Source organism: Phyllobates terribilis, unplaced genomic scaffold (genome assembly GCF_046119375.1).
Source record: "Phyllobates terribilis strain yellow unplaced genomic scaffold, ASM4611937v1 Scaffold_74__1_contigs__length_7073193, whole genome shotgun sequence".
In the NCBI taxonomy this organism is placed as follows: Eukaryota; Metazoa; Chordata; class Amphibia; order Anura; family Dendrobatidae; genus Phyllobates; species Phyllobates terribilis.
In genome coordinates, this window is record NW_027362834.1 from 857,360 (window position 1) to 873,925 (window position 16,566).

The 16,566-nt window shown below is 45.5% G+C and overlaps 11 non-coding genes and 2 pseudogenes across 11 annotated transcripts; all 13 read left to right on the plus strand.

The window, feature by feature from the left end:
• Positions 1-807: 807 nt before the first annotated feature.
• Positions 808-998, plus strand: LOC141196206 (U2 spliceosomal RNA). The gene has a single exon (XR_012268770.1). It is a non-coding gene; the product is annotated as a U2 spliceosomal RNA (small nuclear RNA).
• Positions 999-2,120: 1,122 nt separating this feature from the next.
• Positions 2,121-2,311, plus strand: LOC141196757 (U2 spliceosomal RNA). Its single transcript, XR_012269154.1, has one exon. It is a non-coding gene; the product is annotated as a U2 spliceosomal RNA (small nuclear RNA).
• A 1,120-nt stretch (positions 2,312-3,431) lies between these two features.
• LOC141196504 (U2 spliceosomal RNA) lies at positions 3,432-3,523 on the plus strand (annotated as a pseudogene).
• A 797-nt stretch (positions 3,524-4,320) lies between these two features.
• Positions 4,321-4,501, plus strand: LOC141196362 (U2 spliceosomal RNA; annotated as a pseudogene).
• A 1,121-nt stretch (positions 4,502-5,622) lies between these two features.
• LOC141196759 (U2 spliceosomal RNA) lies at positions 5,623-5,813 on the plus strand. The gene has a single exon (XR_012269156.1). It is a non-coding gene; the product is annotated as a U2 spliceosomal RNA (small nuclear RNA).
• Positions 5,814-6,936: 1,123 nt separating this feature from the next.
• Positions 6,937-7,127, plus strand: LOC141196760 (U2 spliceosomal RNA). The gene has a single exon (XR_012269157.1). It is a non-coding gene; the product is annotated as a U2 spliceosomal RNA (small nuclear RNA).
• A 1,121-nt stretch (positions 7,128-8,248) lies between these two features.
• Positions 8,249-8,439, plus strand: LOC141196761 (U2 spliceosomal RNA). Its single transcript, XR_012269158.1, has one exon. It is a non-coding gene; the product is annotated as a U2 spliceosomal RNA (small nuclear RNA).
• Positions 8,440-9,559: 1,120 nt separating this feature from the next.
• On the plus strand, positions 9,560-9,750 carry LOC141196762 (U2 spliceosomal RNA). Its single transcript, XR_012269159.1, has one exon. It is a non-coding gene; the product is annotated as a U2 spliceosomal RNA (small nuclear RNA).
• Positions 9,751-10,871: 1,121 nt separating this feature from the next.
• Positions 10,872-11,062, plus strand: LOC141196763 (U2 spliceosomal RNA). Its single transcript, XR_012269160.1, has one exon. It is a non-coding gene; the product is annotated as a U2 spliceosomal RNA (small nuclear RNA).
• A 1,124-nt stretch (positions 11,063-12,186) lies between these two features.
• Positions 12,187-12,377, plus strand: LOC141196764 (U2 spliceosomal RNA). Its single transcript, XR_012269161.1, has one exon. It is a non-coding gene; the product is annotated as a U2 spliceosomal RNA (small nuclear RNA).
• A 1,120-nt stretch (positions 12,378-13,497) lies between these two features.
• Positions 13,498-13,688, plus strand: LOC141196765 (U2 spliceosomal RNA). The gene has a single exon (XR_012269162.1). It is a non-coding gene; the product is annotated as a U2 spliceosomal RNA (small nuclear RNA).
• A 1,119-nt stretch (positions 13,689-14,807) lies between these two features.
• On the plus strand, positions 14,808-14,998 carry LOC141196766 (U2 spliceosomal RNA). The gene has a single exon (XR_012269163.1). It is a non-coding gene; the product is annotated as a U2 spliceosomal RNA (small nuclear RNA).
• A 1,120-nt stretch (positions 14,999-16,118) lies between these two features.
• On the plus strand, positions 16,119-16,309 carry LOC141196172 (U2 spliceosomal RNA). Its single transcript, XR_012268737.1, has one exon. It is a non-coding gene; the product is annotated as a U2 spliceosomal RNA (small nuclear RNA).
• The last annotated feature ends 257 nt before the right edge of the window (positions 16,310-16,566 follow it).

The window sequence follows — 16,566 nt, forward strand, 5'->3', positions numbered from 1 at the left end:
GCTGCACAATATAATTGACCTTTCAGTATATTGTTGCACACACACCATCTATTTAGCAAATGCCCTTGTTATCAACAGCAGCCTTTTAAACTCACCTGAGCTAACAGGTATGTGAGCTGGTTACTCTGCTGCGCTTAAAATTTCTTTTTTGGTTTGCTACAATGCCTTTTCTGAAACGTTGTCTCCCTCTGCTGGAACACTGACTTCTTTCATTTAATGCCTGCAGACTATAAAAGAGAAACCAACCCAAAAAGTTTGGTTGATTAGTCTGTGGCATTCTTTTAAACTGTTGCTTATGGCGGTCTCTGTGAGCTTCTCAGTGACATTCAGCCATCCAGGTATCCCGCCTGCAGTAGACGGAATGTGGCAATGGAACGCTGGCTGCGCGTGTCATAATAGGCTCTGAGCCTTTATATACCTGCGCACAGCAGCAGCCACCTTCAGTCTGCTGCTGGACAGCCAGCAGCAGCTGCAGCAGGAGAGGTAATTAATCAGCAACCCTCCTGCTAAGGGTAGACAGCTGCTCGTTCCACCCCCCCCCCCCCCCGCCTTAATTGGTTCTCCTCCCTTCCAACGGTGTTGAGGCGGGTGGGAACAGCCGGGGGTTGAGGGTACTGTGCTAAAAGAGGTGGAGTTATGCAGATATAAAACGCGTGGATTGCAGCAGCAGCAAGCCGAAAAGTGCAGGCATGTGAGGGATCTAGAGGTTGACAGCATGTCTTCTTAACGGGAGTCCAGGTGGCCATCTCCACAAATGGACTTTTCAGAATCCTTGGGTGGCACCGTAGTCGGAAACCAATTCTGGTTATCGCTTCTCGGCCTTTTGGCTAAGATCAAGTGTAGTATCTGTTCTTATCAGTTTAATATCTGATACGTCCGCTATCTGGGGACCATATATTAAATGGATTTTTAGAACAGGGAGATGGAAAAAGAGCTTGCTCTGTCCACTCCACGCATTGACCTGGTATTGCAGTATCTTCAAGACCGGTGCACCCCTTCTTTAATGCAGTTTCTAAAATCAGAAAGAATTGAATTCAATGCTTTTTGTTCATTTTGCTTGTTTGTCGGATTTTGGGATGGACTCTTTGGCTTTGCTTTTCTTCTCCTCATTGGATTTTTCATGTTAAAAGTTGCAGAAGCCAGATGACAAGCTCATTTTGGTTCAACTTCAGCAACTGTGCATTGCATTGCCATGTAATGTAATGTAATGCAATGCTATCTATCTAGCTCTCCCTCTATACTTCCTTTTGGATAAACAGACATATTAGGCAAGCATTTTGGAGCTTTCACCTAAATAACTACAGGTGGTGAGATAAGCTGCACAATATAATTGACCTTTCAGTATATTGTTGCACACACACCATCTATTTAGCAAATGCCCTTGTTATCAACAGCAGCCTTTTAAACTCACCTGAGCTAACAGGTATGTGAGCTGGTTACTCTGCTGCGCTTAAAATTTCTTTTTTGGTTTGCTACAATGCCTTTTCTGAAACGTTGTCTCCCTCTGCTGGAACACTGACTTCTTTCATTTAATGCCTGCAGACTATAAAAGAGAAACCAACCCAAAAAGTTTGGTTGATTAGTCTGTGGCATTCTTTTAAACTGTTGCTTATGGCGGTCTCTGTGAGCTTCTCAGTGACATTCAGCCATCCAGGTATCCCGCCTGCAGTAGACGGAATGTGGCAATGGAACGCTGGCTGCGCGTGTCATAATAGGCTCTGAGCCTTTATATACCTGCGCACAGCAGCAGCCACCTTCAGTCTGCTGCTGGACAGCCAGCAGCAGCAGCAGCAGGAGAGGTAATTAATCAGCAACCCTCCTGCTAAGTGTAGACAGCTGCTCGTTCCACCCCCCCCCCCCGCCTTAATTGGTTCTCCTCCCTTCCAACGGTGTTGAGGCGGGTGGGAACAGCCGGGGGTTGAGGGTACTGTGCTAAAAGAGGTGGAGTTATGCAGATCTAAAACGCGTGGATTGCAGCAGCAGCAAGCCGAAAAGTGCAGGCATGTGAGGGATCTAGAGGTTGACAGCATGTCTTCTTAACGGGAGTCCAGGTGGCCATCTCCACAAATGGACTTTTCAGAATCCTTGGGTGGCACCGTAGTCGGAAACCAATTCTGGTTATCGCTTCTCGGCCTTTTGGCTAAGATCAAGTGTAGTATCTGTTCTTATCAGTTTAATATCTGATACGTCCCCTATCTGGGGACCATATATTAAATGGATTTTTAGAACAGGGAGATGGAAAAAGAGCTTGCTCTGTCCACTCCACGCATTGACCTGGTATTGCAGTATCTCCAGGACCGGTGCACCCCTTCTTTAATGCAGTTTCTAAAATCAGAAAGAATTGAATTCAATGCTTTTTGTTCATTTTGCTTGTTTGTCGGATTTTGGGATGGACTCTTTGGCTTTGCTTTTCTTCTCCTCATTGGATTTTTCATGTTAAAAGTTGCAGAAGCCAGATGACAAGTTCATTTTGGTTCAACTTCAGCAACTGTGCATTGCATTGCCATGTAATGTAATGTAATGCAATGCTATCTATCTAGCTCTCCCTCTATACTTCCTTTTGGATAAACAGACATATTAGGCAAGCATTTTGGAGCTTTCACCTAAATAACTACAGGTGGTGAGATAAGCTGCACAATATAATTGACCTTTCAGTATATTGTTGCACACACACCATCTATTTAGCAAATGCCCTTGTTATCAACAGCAGCCTTTTAAACTCACCTGAGCTAACAGGTATGTGAGCTGGTTACTCTGCTGCGCTTAAAATTTCTTTTTTGGTTTGCTACAATGCCTTTTCTGAAACGTTGTCTCCCTCTGCTGGAACACTGACTTCTTTCATTTAATGCCTGCAGACTATAAAAGAGAAACCAACCCAAAAAGTTTGGTTGATTAGTCTGTGGCATTCTTTTAAACTGTTGCTTATGGCGGTCTCTGTGAGCTTCTCAGTGACATTCAGCCATCCAGGTATCCCGCCTGCAGTAGATGGAATGTGGCAATGGAACGCTGGCTGCGCGTGTCATAATAGGCTCTGAGCCTTTATATACCTGCGCACAGCAGCAGCCACCTTCAGTCTGCTGCTGGACAGCCAGCAGCAGCAGCAGCAGGAGAGGTAATTAATCAGCAACCCTCCTGCTAAGGGTAGACAGCTGCTCGTTCCACCCCCCCCCCGCCTTAATTGGTTCTCCTCCCTTCCAACGGTGTTGAGGCGGGTGGGAACAGCCGGGGGTTGAGGGTACTGTGCTAAAAGAGGTGGAGTTATGCAGATCTAAAACGCGTGGATTGCAGCAGCAGCAAGCCGAAAAGTGCAGGCATGTGAGGGATCTAGAGGTTGACAGCATGTCTTCTTAACGGGAGTCCAGGTGGCCATCTCCACAAATGGACTTTTCAGAATCCTTGGGTGGCACCGTAGTCGGAAACCAATTCTGGTTATCGCTTCTCGGCCTTTTGGCTAAGATCAAGTGTAGTATCTTTCGAAAAGGCGGTTTTGGATGTTGGCCGCCCTAGTAGATTGATACATTATGCACACTGGGGTTTAGGCGCTTGTTAGTACGCCAGTTGGCTAATATAGTCATCTGGTGGAAAGCATGGCCCCCCAGGATCGACGCCATTGGGCCGGGGAAGATCGAAAGCCCGAAGTGTGAAGTGCCCCAGGAGTGGTGACCCTGGGGTGCCTTAACTCACTGGGATTGGGAACCCCACTTGAGTTTATGGCACATTTGCACTAGCACTTCAATATTTCTTTCTTCACACACACCCTTATTCCGGGCCTTCTGGCCTTAGGATGGGGAATTTTTCAATTCCCGGTCGAAGGTCCGGGCAGTATTATACTGTGAAACCTTCACTATTTATTTAATTTTTTTTGTCACTGTGTGTCCACTTTTTCACGTGTGTCCACGTCCTTACTAGGATTTTGTCGGGATGCGGTTCCCTTACGGGTTCCTCTCTTGGCAGGTCTAGGGGGGGAGTGTGTGGCCATCAGGTTCCGCTCCCCCCTGAACCCCCCTGGCTCTCCTCTTTCGGGAGGAGAGCATTGTTGGCTCCCCTCTTCCGGGAGGGGAGCACAGTCTTTGGCTCCCAGTGCCTTGCTCGGGTGAGAACTCGGGCAGGTATTGGGGGTAAGATTGGGTCGCCTCTGGCTCCGGCTGGAGGTGGCTATTTGTCCCTGTTCCTCGCTGTGGCCTTCTGGCTCGGAGGGACGGGGAATGGTTTGGGGGACCCTTCTCCTTTTGGAGAGGGTTTTAAGAAGACCAGCATCCTAGTGCACTTTTTTTGTGGCACTTGTCACTTTTTTAAGCGCACTCGGGTTTTGTACACGAATTCGGGCTTTCAAAAAAAAAAAAAAAAATCTGTTCTTATCAGTTTAATATCTGATACGTCCCCTATCTGGGGACCATATATTAAATGGATTTTTAGAACAGGGAGATGGAAAAAGAGCTTGCTCTGTCCACTCCACGCATTGACCTGGTATTGCAGTATCTCCAGGACCGGTGCACCCCTTCTTTAATGCAGTTTCTAAAATCAGAAAGAATTGAATTCAATGCTTTTTGTTCATTTTGCTTGTTTGTCGGATTTTGGGATGGACTCTTTGGCTTTGCTTTTCTTCTCCTCATTGGATTTTTCATGTTAAAAGTTGCAGAAGCCAGATGACAAGTTCATTTTGGTTCAACTTCAGCAACTGTGCATTGCATTGCCATGTAATGTAATGTAATGCAATGCTATCTATCTAGCTCTCCCTCTATACTTCCTTTTGGATAAACAGACATATTAGGCAAGCATTTTGGAGCTTTCACCTAAATAACTACAGGTGGTGAGATAAGCTGCACAATATAATTGACCTTTCAGTATATTGTTGCACACACACCATCTATTTAGCAAATGCCCTTGTTATCAACAGCAGCCTTTTAAACTCACCTGAGCTAACAGGTATGTGAGCTGGTTACTCTGCTGCGCTTAAAATTTCTTTTTTGGTTTGCTACAATGCCTTTTCTGAAACGTTGTCTCCCTCTGCTGGAACACTGACTTCTTTCATTTAATGCCTGCAGACTATAAAAGAGAAACCAACCGAAAAAGTTTGGTTGATTAGTCTGTGGCATTCTTTTAAACTGTTGCTTATGGCGGTCTCTGTGAGCTTCTCAGTGACATTCAGCCATCCAGGTATCCCGCCTGCAGTAGACGGAATGTGGCAATGGAACGCTGGCTGCGCGTGTCATAATAGGCTCTGAGCCTTTATATACCTGCGCACAGCAGCAGCCACCTTCAGTCTGCTGCTGGACAGCCAGCAGCAGCAGCAGCAGGAGAGGTAATTAATCAGCAACCCTCCTGCTAAGGGTAGACAGCTGCTCGTTCCACCCCCCCCCCCGCCTTAATTGGTTCTCCTCCCTTCCAACGGTGTTGAGGCGGGTGGGAACAGCCGGGGGTTGAGGGTACTGTGCTAAAAGAGGTGGAGTTATGCAGATCTAAAACGCGTGGATTGCAGCAGCAGCAAGCCGAAAAGTGCAGGCATGTGAGGGATCTAGAGGTTGACAGCATGTCTTCTTAACGGGAGTCCAGGTGGCCATCTCCACAAATGGACTTTTCAGAATCCTTGGGTGGCACCGTAGTCGGAAACCAATTCTGGTTATCGCTTCTCGGCCTTTTGGCTAAGATCAAGTGTAGTATCTGTTCTTATCAGTTTAATATCTGATACGTCCCCTATCTGGGGACCATATATTAAATGGATTTTTAGAACAGGGAGATGGAAAAAGAGCTTGCTCTGTCCACTCCACGCATTGACCTGGTATTGCAGTATCTCCAGGACCGGTGCACCCCTTCTTTAATGCAGTTTCTAAAATCAGAAAGAATTGAATTCAATGCTTTTTGTTCATTTTGCTTGTTTGTCGGATTTTGGGATGGACTCTTTGGCTTTGCTTTTCTTCTCCTCATTGGATTTTTCATGTTAAAAGTTGCAGAAGCCAGATGACAAGCTCATTTTGGTTCAACTTCAGCAACTGTGCATTGCATTGCCATGTAATGTAATGAAATGCAATGCTATCTATCTAGCTCTCCCTCTATACTTCCTTTTGGATAAACAGACATATTAGGCAATCATTTTGGAGCTTTCACCTAAATAACTACAGGTGGTGAGATAAGCTGCACAATATAATTGACCTTTCAGTATATTGTTGCACACACACCATCTATTTAGCAAATGCCCTTGTTATCAACAGCAGCCTTTTAAACTCACCTGAGCTAACAGGTATGTGAGCTGGTTACTCTGCTGCGCTTAAAATTTCTTTTTTGGTTTGCTACAATGCCTTTTCTGAAACGTTGTCTCCCTCTGCTGGAACACTGACTTCTTTCATTTAATGCCTGCAGACTATAAAAGAGAAACCAACCCAAAAAGTTTGGTTGATTAGTCTGTGGCATTCTTTTAAACTGTTGCTTATGGCGGTCTCTGTGAGCTTCTCAGTGACATTCAGCCATCCAGGTATCCCGCCTGCAGTAGACGGAATGTGGCAATGGAACGCTGGCTGCGCGTGTCATAATAGGCTCTGAGCCTTTATATACCTGCGCACAGCAGCAGCCACCTTCAGTCTGCTGCTGGACAGCCAGCAGCAGCAGCAGCAGGAGAGGTAATTAATCAGCAACCCTCCTGCTAAGGGTAGACAGCTGCTCGTTCCACCCCCCCCCCCCCGCCTTAATTGGTTCTCCTCCCTTCCAACGGTGTTGAGGCGGGTGGGAACAGCCGGGGGTTGAGGGTACTGTGCTAAGAGAGGTGGAGTTATGCAGATCTAAAACGCGTGGATTGCAGCAGCAGCAAGCCGAAAAGTGCAGGCATGTGAGGGATCTAGAGGTTGACAGCATGTCTTCTTAACGGGAGTCCAGGTGGCCATCTCCACAAATGGACTTTTCAGAATCCTTGGGTGGCACCGTAGTCGGAAACCAATTCTGGTTATCGCTTCTCGGCCTTTTGGCTAAGATCAAGTGTAGTATCTGTTCTTATCAGTTTAATATCTGATACGTCCCCTATCTGGGGACCATATATTAAATGGATTTTTAGAACAGGGAGATGGAAAAAGAGCTTGCTCTGTCCACTCCACGCATTGACCTGGTATTGCAGTATCTCCAGGACCGGTGCACCCCTTCTTTAATGCAGTTTCTAAAATCAGAAAGAATTGAATTCAATGCTTTTTGTTCATTTTGCTTGTTTGTCGGATTTTGGGATGGACTCTTTGGCTTTGCTTTTCTTCTCCTCATTGGATTTTTCATGTTAAAAGTTGCAGAAGCCAGATGACAAGCTCATTTTGGTTCAACTTCAGCAACTGTGCATTGCATTGCCATGTAATGTAATGTAATGCAATGCTATCTATCTAGCTCTCCCTCTATACTTCCTTTTGGATAAACAGACATATTAGGCAAGCATTTTGGAGCTTTCACCTAAATAACTACAGGTGGTGAGATAAGCTGCACAATATAATTGACCTTTCAGTATATTGTTGCACACACACCATCTATTTAGCAAATGCCCTTGTTATCAACAGCAGCCTTTTAAACTCACCTGAGCTAACAGGTATGTGAGCTGGTTACTCTGCTGCGCTTAAAATTTCTTTTTTGGTTTGCTACAATGCCTTTTCTGAAACGTTGTCTCCCTCTGCTGGAACACTGACTTCTTTCATTTAATGCCTGCAGACTATAAAAGAGAAACCAACCCAAAAAGTTTGGTTGATTAGTCTGTGGCATTCTTTTAAACTGTTGCTTATGGCGGTCTCTGTGAGCTTCTCAGTGACATTCAGCCATCCAGGTATCCCGCCTGCAGTAGACGGAATGTGGCAATGGAACGCTGGCTGCGCGTGTCATAATAGGCTCTGAGCCTTTATATACCTGCGCACAGCAGCAGCCACCTTCAGTCTGCTGCTGGACAGCCAGCAGCAGCAGCAGCAGGAGAGGTAATTAATCAGCAACCCTCCTGCTAAGGGTAGACAGCTGCTCGTTCCACCCCCCCCCCCGCCTTAATTGGTTCTCCTCCCTTCCAACGGTGTTGAGGCGGGTGGGAACAGCCGGGGGTTGAGGGTACTGTGCTAAAAGAGGTGGAGTTATGCAGATCTAAAACACGTGGATTGCAGCAGCAGCAAGCCGAAAAGTGCAGGCATGTGAGGGATCTAGAGGTTGACAGCATGTCTTCTTAACGGGAGTCCAGGTGGCCATCTCCACAAATGGACTTTTCAGAATCCTTGGGTGGCACCGTAGTCGGAAACCAATTCTGGTTATCGCTTCTCGGCCTTTTGGCTAAGATCAAGTGTAGTATCTGTTCTTATCAGTTTAATATCTGATACGTCCCCTATCTGGGGACCATATATTAAATGGATTTTTAGAACAGGGAGATGGAAAAAGAGCTTGCTCTGTCCACTCCACGCATTGACCTGGTATTGCAGTATCTCCAGGACCGGTGCACCCCTTCTTTAATGCAGTTTCTAAAATCAGAAAGAATTGAATTCAATGCTTTTTGTTCATTTTGCTTGTTTGTCGGATTTTGGGATGGACTCTTTGGCTTTGCTTTTCTTCTCCTCATTGGATTTTTCATGTTAAAAGTTGCAGAAGCCAGATGACAAGCTCATTTTGGTTCAACTTCAGCAACTGTGCATTGCATTGCCATGTAATGTAATGTAATGCAATGCTATCTATCTAGCTCTCCCTCTATACTTCCTTTTGGATAAACAGACATATTAGGCAAGCATTTTGGAGCTTTCACCTAAATAACTACAGGTGGTGAGATAAGCTGCACAATATAATTGACCTTTCAGTATATTGTTGCACACACACCATCTATTTAGCAAATGCCCTTGTTATCAACAGCAGCCTTTTAAACTCACCTGAGCTAACAGGTATGTGAGCTGGTTACTCTGCTGCGCTTAAAATTTCTTTTTTGGTTTGCTACAATGCCTTTTCTGAAACGTTGTCTCCCTCTGCTGGAACACTGACTTCTTTCATTTAATGCCTGCAGACTATAAAAGAGAAACCAACCCAAAAAGTTTGGTTGATTAGTCTGTGGCATTCTTTTAAACTGTTGCTTATGGCGGTCTCTGTGAGCTTCTCAGTGACATTCAGCCATCCAGGTATCCCGCCTGCAGTAGACGGAATGTGGCAATGGAACGCTGGCTGCGCGTGTCATAATAGGCTCTGAGCCTTAATATACCTGCGCACAGCAGCAGCCACCTTCAGTCTGCTGCTGGACAGCCAGCAGCAGCAGCAGCAGGAGAGGTAATTAATCAGCAACCCTCCTGCTAAGGGTAGACAGCTGCTCGTTCCACCCCCCCCCCGCCTTAATTGGTTCTCCTCCCTTCCAACGGTGTTGAGGCGGGTGGGAACAGCCGGGGGTTGAGGGTACTGTGCTAAAAGAGGTGGAGTTATGCAGATCTAAAACGCGTGGATTGCAGCAGCAGCAAGCCGAAAAGTGCAGGCATGTGAGGGATCTAGAGGTTGACAGCATGTCTTCTTAACGGGAGTCCAGGTGGCCATCTCCACAAATGGACTTTTCAGAATCCTTGGGTGGCACCGTAGTCGGAAACCAATTCTGGTTATCGCTTCTCGGCCTTTTGGCTAAGATCAAGTGTAGTATCTGTTCTTATCAGTTTAATATCTGATACGTCCCCTATCTGGGGACCATATATTAAATGGATTTTTAGAACAGGGAGATGGAAAAAGAGCTTGCTCTGTCCACTCCACGCATTGACCTGGTATTGCAGTATCTCCAGGACCGGTGCACCCCTTCTTTAATGCAGTTTCTAAAATCAGAAAGAATTGAATTCAATGCTTTTTGTTCATTTTGCTTGTTTGTCGGATTTTGGGATGGACTCTTTGGCTTTGCTTTTCTTCTCCTCATTGGATTTTTCATGTTAAAAGTTGCAGAAGCCAGATGACAAGCTCATTTTGGTTCAACTTCAGCAACTGTGCATTGCATTGCCATGTAATGTAATGTAATGCAATGCTATCTATCTAGCTCTCCCTCTATACTTCCTTTTGGATAAACAGACATATTAGGCAAGCATTTTGGAGCTTTCACCTAAATAACTACAGGTGGTGAGATAAGCTGCACAATATAATTGACCTTTCAGTATATTGTTGCACACACACCATCTATTTAGCAAATGCCCTTGTTATCAACAGCAGCCTTTTAAACTCACCTGAGCTAACAGGTATGTGAGCTGGTTACTCTGCTGCGCTTAAAATTTCTTTTTTGGTTTGCTACAATGCCTTTTCTGAAACGTTGTCTCCCTCTGCTGGAACACTGACTTCTTTCATTTAATGCCTGCAGACTATAAAAGAGAAACCAACCCAAAAAGTTTGGTTGATTTGTCTGTGGCATTCTTTTAAACTGTTGCTTATGGCGGTCTCTGTGAGCTTCTCAGTGACATTCAGCCATCCAGGTATCCCGCCTGCAGTAGACGGAATGTGGCAATGGAACGCTGGCTGCGCGTGTCATAATAGGCTCTGAGCCTTTATATACCTGCGCACAGCAGCAGCCACCTTCAGTCTGCTGCTGGACAGCCAGCAGCAGCAGCAGCAGGAGAGGTAATTAATCAGCAACCCTCCTGCTAAGGGTAGACAGCTGCTCGTTCCACCCCCCCCCCCGCCTTAATTGGTTCTCCTCCCTTCCAACGGTGTTGAGGCGGGTGGGAACAGCCGGGGGTTGAGGGTACTGTGCTAAAAGAGGTGGAGTTATGCAGATCTAAAACGCGTGGATTGCAGCAGCAGCAAGCCGAAAAGTGCAGGCATGTGAGGGATCTAGAGGTTGACAGCATGTCTTCTTAACGGGAGTCCAGGTGGCCATCTCCAGAAATGGACTTTTCAGAATCCTTGGGTGGCACCGTAGTCGGAAACCAATTCTGGTTATCGCTTCTCGGCCTTTTGGCTAAGATCAAGTGTAGTATCTGTTCTTATCAGTTTAATATCTGATACGTCCCCTATCTGGGGACCATATATTAAATGGATTTTTAGAACAGGGAGATGGAAAAAGAGCTTGCTCTGTCCACTCCACGCATTGACCTGGTATTGCAGTATCTCCAGGACCGGTGCACCCCTTCTTTAATGCAGTTTCTAAAATCAGAAAGAATTGAATTCAATGCTTTTTGTTCATTTTGCTTGTTTGTCGGATTTTGGGATGGACTCTTTGGCTTTGCTTTTCTTCTCCTCATTGGATTTTTCATGTTAAAAGTTGCAGAAGCCAGATGACAAGCTCATTTTGGTTCAACTTCAGCAACTGTGCATTGCATTGCCATGTAATGTAATGTAATGCAATGCTATCTATCTAGCTCTCCCTCTATACTTCCTTTTGGATAAACAGACATATTAGGCAAGCATTTTGGAGCTTTCACCTAAATAACTACAGGTGGTGAGATAAGCTGCACAATATAATTGACCTTTCAGTATATTGTTGCACACACACCATCTATTTAGCAAATGCCCTTGTTATCAACAGCAGCCTTTTAAACTCACCTGAGCTAACAGGTATGTGAGCTGGTTACTCTGCTGCGCTTAAAATTTCTTTTTTGGTTTGCTACAATGCCTTTTCTGAAACGTTGTCTCCCTCTGCTGGAACACTGACTTCTTTCATTTAATGCCTGCAGACTATAAAAGAGAAACCAACCCAAAAAGTTTGGTTGATTAGTCTGTGGCATTCTTTTAAACTGTTGCTTATGGCGGTCTCTGTGAGCTTCTCAGTGACATTCAGCCATCCAGGTATCCCGCCTGCAGTAGACGGAATGTGGCAATGGAACGCTGGCTGCGCGTGTCATAATAGGCTCTGAGCCTTTATATACCTGCGCACAGCAGCAGCCACCTTCAGTCTGCTGCTGGACAGCCAGCAGCAGCAGCAGCAGGAGAGGTAATTAATCAGCAACCCTCCTGCTAAGGGTAGACAGCTGCTCGTTCCACCCCCCCCCCCCCCGCCTTAATTGGTTCTCCTCCCTTCCAACGGTGTTGAGGCGGGTGGGAACAGCCGGGGGTTGAGGGTACTGTGCTAAAAGAGGTGGAGTTATGCAGATCTAAAACGCGTGGATTGCAGCAGCAGCAAGCCGAAAAGTGCAGGCATGTGAGGGATCTAGAGGTTGACAGCATGTCTTCTTAACGGGAGTCCAGGTGGCCATCTCCACAAATGGACTTTTCAGAATCCTTGGGTGGCACCGTAGTCGGAAACCAATTCTGGTTATCGCTTCTCGGCCTTTTGGCTAAGATCAAGTGTAGTATCTGTTCTTATCAGTTTAATATCTGATACGTCCCCTATCTGGGGACCATATATTAAATGGATTTTTAGAACAGGGAGATGGAAAAAGAGCTTGCTCTGTCCACTCCACGCATTGACCTGGTATTGCAGTATCTCCAGGACCGGTGCACCCCTTCTTTAATGCAGTTTCTAAAATCAGAAAGAATTGAATTCAATGCTTTTTGTTCATTTTGCTTGTTTGTCGGATTTTGGGATGGACTCTTTGGCTTTGCTTTTCTTCTCCTCATTGGATTTTTCATGTTAAAAGTTGCAGAAGCCAGATGACAAGCTCATTTTGGTTCAACTTCAGCAACTGTGCATTGCATTGCCATGTAATGTAATGTAATGCAATGCTATCTATCTAGCTCTCCCTCTATACTTCCTTTTGGATAAACAGACATATTAGGCAAGCATTTTGGAGCTTTCACCTAAATAACTACAGGTGGTGAGATAAGCTGCACAATATAATTGACCTTTCAGTATATTGTTGCACACACACCATCTATTTAGCAAATGCCCTTGTTATCAACAGCAGCCTTTTAAACTCACCTGAGCTAACAGGTATGTGAGCTGGTTACTCTGCTGCGCTTAAAATTTCTTTTTTGGTTTGCTACAATGCCTTTTCTGAAACGTTGTCTCCCTCTGCTGGAACACTGACTTCTTTCATTTAATGCCTGCAGACTATAAAAGAGAAACCAACCCAAAAAGTTTGGTTGATTAGTCTGTGGCATTCTTTTAAACTGTTGCTTATGGCGGTCTCTGTGAGCTTCTCAGTGACATTCAGCCATCCAGGTATCCCGCCTGCAGTAGACGGAATGTGGCAATGGAACGCTGGCTGCGCGTGTCATAATAGGCTCTGAGCCTTTATATACCTGCGCACAGCAGCAGCCACCTTCAGTCTGCTGCTGGACAGCCAGCAGCAGCAGCAGCAGGAGAGGTAATTAATCAGCAACCCTCCTGCTAAGGGTAGACAGCTGCTCGTTCCACCCCCCCCCCGCCTTAATTGGTTCTCCTCCCTTCCAACGGTGTTGAGGCGGGTGGGAACAGCCGGGGGTTGAGGGTACTGTGCTAAAAGAGGTGGAGTTATGCAGATCTAAAACGCGTGGATTGCAGCAGCAGCAAGCCGAAAAGTGCAGGCATGTGAGGGATCTAGAGGTTGACAGCATGTCTTCTTAACGGGAGTCCAGGTGGCCATCTCCACAAATGGACTTTTCAGAATCCTTGGGTGGCACCGTAGTCGGAAACCAATTCTGGTTATCGCTTCTCGGCCTTTTGGCTAAGATCAAGTGTAGTATCTGTTCTTATCAGTTTAATATCTGATACGTCCCCTATCTGGGGACCATATATTAAATGGATTTTTAGAACAGGGAGATGGAAAAAGAGCTTGCTCTGTCCACTCCACGCATTGACCTGGTATTGCAGTATCTCCAGGACCGGTGCACCCCTTCTTTAATGCAGTTTCTAAAATCAGAAAGAATTGAATTCAATGCTTTTTGTTCATTTTGCTTGTTTGTCGGATTTTGGGATGGACTCTTTGGCTTTGCTTTTCTTCTCCTCATTGGATTTTTCATGTTAAAAGTTGCAGAAGCCAGATGACAAGCTCATTTTGGTTCAACTTCAGCAACTGTGCATTGCATTGCCATGTAATGTAATGTAATGCAATGCTATCTATCTAGCTCTCCCTCTATACTTCCTTTTGGATAAACAGACATATTAGGCAAGCATTTTGGAGCTTTCACCTAAATAACTACAGGTGGTGAGATAAGCTGCACAATATAATTGACCTTTCAGTATATTGTTGCACACACACCATCTATTTAGCAAATGCCCTTGTTATCAACAGCAGCCTTTTAAACTCACCTGAGCTAACAGGTATGTGAGCTGGTTACTCTGCTGCGCTTAAAATTTCTTTTTTGGTTTGCTACAATGCCTTTTCTGAAACGTTGTCTCCCTCTGCTGGAACACTGACTTCTTTCATTTAATGCATGCAGACTATAAAAGAGAAACCAACCCAAAAAGTTTGGTTGATTAGTCTGTGGCATTCTTTTAAACTGTTGCTTATGGCGGTCTCTGTGAGCTTCTCAGTGACATTCAGCCATCCAGGTATCCCGCCTGCAGTAGACGGAATGTGGCAATGGAACGCTGGCTGCGCGTGTCATAATAGGCTCTGAGCCTTTATATACCTGCGCACAGCAGCAGCCACCTTCAGTCTGCTGCTGGACAGCCAGCAGCAGCAGCAGCAGGAGAGGTAATTAATCAGCAACCCTCCTGCTAAGGGTAGACAGCTGCTCGTTCCACCCCCCCCCGCCTTAATTGGTTCTCCTTCCTTCCAACGGTGTTGAGGCGGGTGGGAACAGCCGGGGGTTGAGGGTACTGTGCTAAAAGAGGTGGAGTTATGCAGATCTAAAACGCGTGGATTGCAGCAGCAGCAAGCCGAAAAGTGCAGGCATGTGAGGGATCTAGAGGTTGACAGCATGTCTTCTTAACGGGAGTCCAGGTGGCCATCTCCACAAATGGACTTTTCAGAATCCTTGGGTGGCACCGTAGTCGGAAACCAATTCTGGTTATCGCTTCTCGGCCTTTTGGCTAAGATCAAGTGTAGTATCTGTTCTTATCAGTTTAATATCTGATACGTCCCCTATCTGGGGACCATATATTAAATGGATTTTTAGAACAGGGAGATGGAAAAAGAGCTTGCTCTGTCCACTCCACGCATTGACCTGGTATTGCAGTATCTCCAGGACCGGTGCACCCCTTCTTTAATGCAGTTTCTAAAATCAGAAAGAATTGAATTCAATGCTTTTTGTTCATTTTGCTTGTTTGTCGGATTTTGGGATGGACTCTTTGGCTTTGCTTTTCTTCTCCTCATTGGATTTTTCATGTTAAAAGTTGCAGAAGCCAGATGACAAGCTCATTTTGGTTCAACTTCAGCAACTGTGCATTGCATTGCCATGTAATGTAATGTAATGCAATGCTATCTATCTAGCTCTCCCTCTATACTTCCTTTTGGATAAACAGACATATTAGGCAAGCATTTTGGAGCTTTCACCTAAATAACTACAGGTGGTGAGATAAGCTGCACAATATAATTGACCTTTCAGTATATTGTTGCACACACACCATCTATTTAGCAAATGCCCTTGTTATCAACAGCAGCCTTTTAAACTCACCTGAGCTAACAGGTATGTGAGCTGGTTACTCTGCTGCGCTTAAAATTTCTTTTTTGGTTTGCTACAATGCCTTTTCTGAAACGTTGTCTCCCTCTGCCGGAACACTGACTTCTTTCATTTAATGCCTGCAGACTATAAAAGAGAAACCAACCCAAAAAGTTTGGTTGATTAGTCTGTGGCATTCTTTTAAACTGTTGCTTATGGCGGTCTCTGTGAGCTTCTCAGTGACATTCAGCCATCCAGGTATCCCGCCTGCAGTAGACGGAATGTGGCAATGGAACGCTGGCTGCGCGTGTCATAATAGGCTCTGAGCCTTTATATACCTGCGCACAGCAGCAGCCACCTTCAGTCTGCTGCTGGACAGCCAGCAGCAGCAGCAGCAGGAGAGGTAATTAATCAGCAACCCTCCTGCTAAGGGTAGACAGCTGCTCGTTCCACCCCCCCCCCGCCTTAATTGGTTCTCCTCCCTTCCAACGGTGTTGAGGCGGGTGGGAACAGCCGGGGGTTGAGGGTACTGTGCTAAAAGAGGTGGAGTTATGCAGATCTAAAACGCGTGGATTGCAGCAGCAGCAAGCCGAAAAGTGCAGGCATGTGAGGGATCTAGAAATTGACAGCATGTCTTCTTAACGGGAGTCCAGGTGGCCATCTCCACAAATGGACTTTTCAGAATCCTTGGGTGGCACCGTAGTCGGAAACCAATTCTGGTTATCGCTTCTCGGCCTTTTGTCTAAGATCAAGTGTAGTATCTGTTCTTATCAGTTTAATATCTGATACGTCCCCTATCTGGGGACCATATATTAAATGGATTTTTAGAACAGGGAGATGGAAAAAGAGCTTGCTCTGTCCACTCCACGCATTGACCTGGTATTGCAGTATCTCCAGGACCGGTGCACCCCTTCTTTAATGCAGTTTCTAAAATCAGAAAGAATTGAATTCAATGCTTTTTGTTCATTTTGCTTGTTTGTCGGATTTTGGGATGGACTCTTTGGCTTTGCTTTTCTTCTCCTCATTGGATTTTTCATGTTAAAAGTTGCAGAAGCCAGATGACAAGCTCATTTTGGTTCAACTTCAGCAACTGTGCATTGCATTGCCATGTAATGTAATGTAATGCAATGCTATCTATCTAGCTCTCCCTCTATACTTCCTTTTGGATAA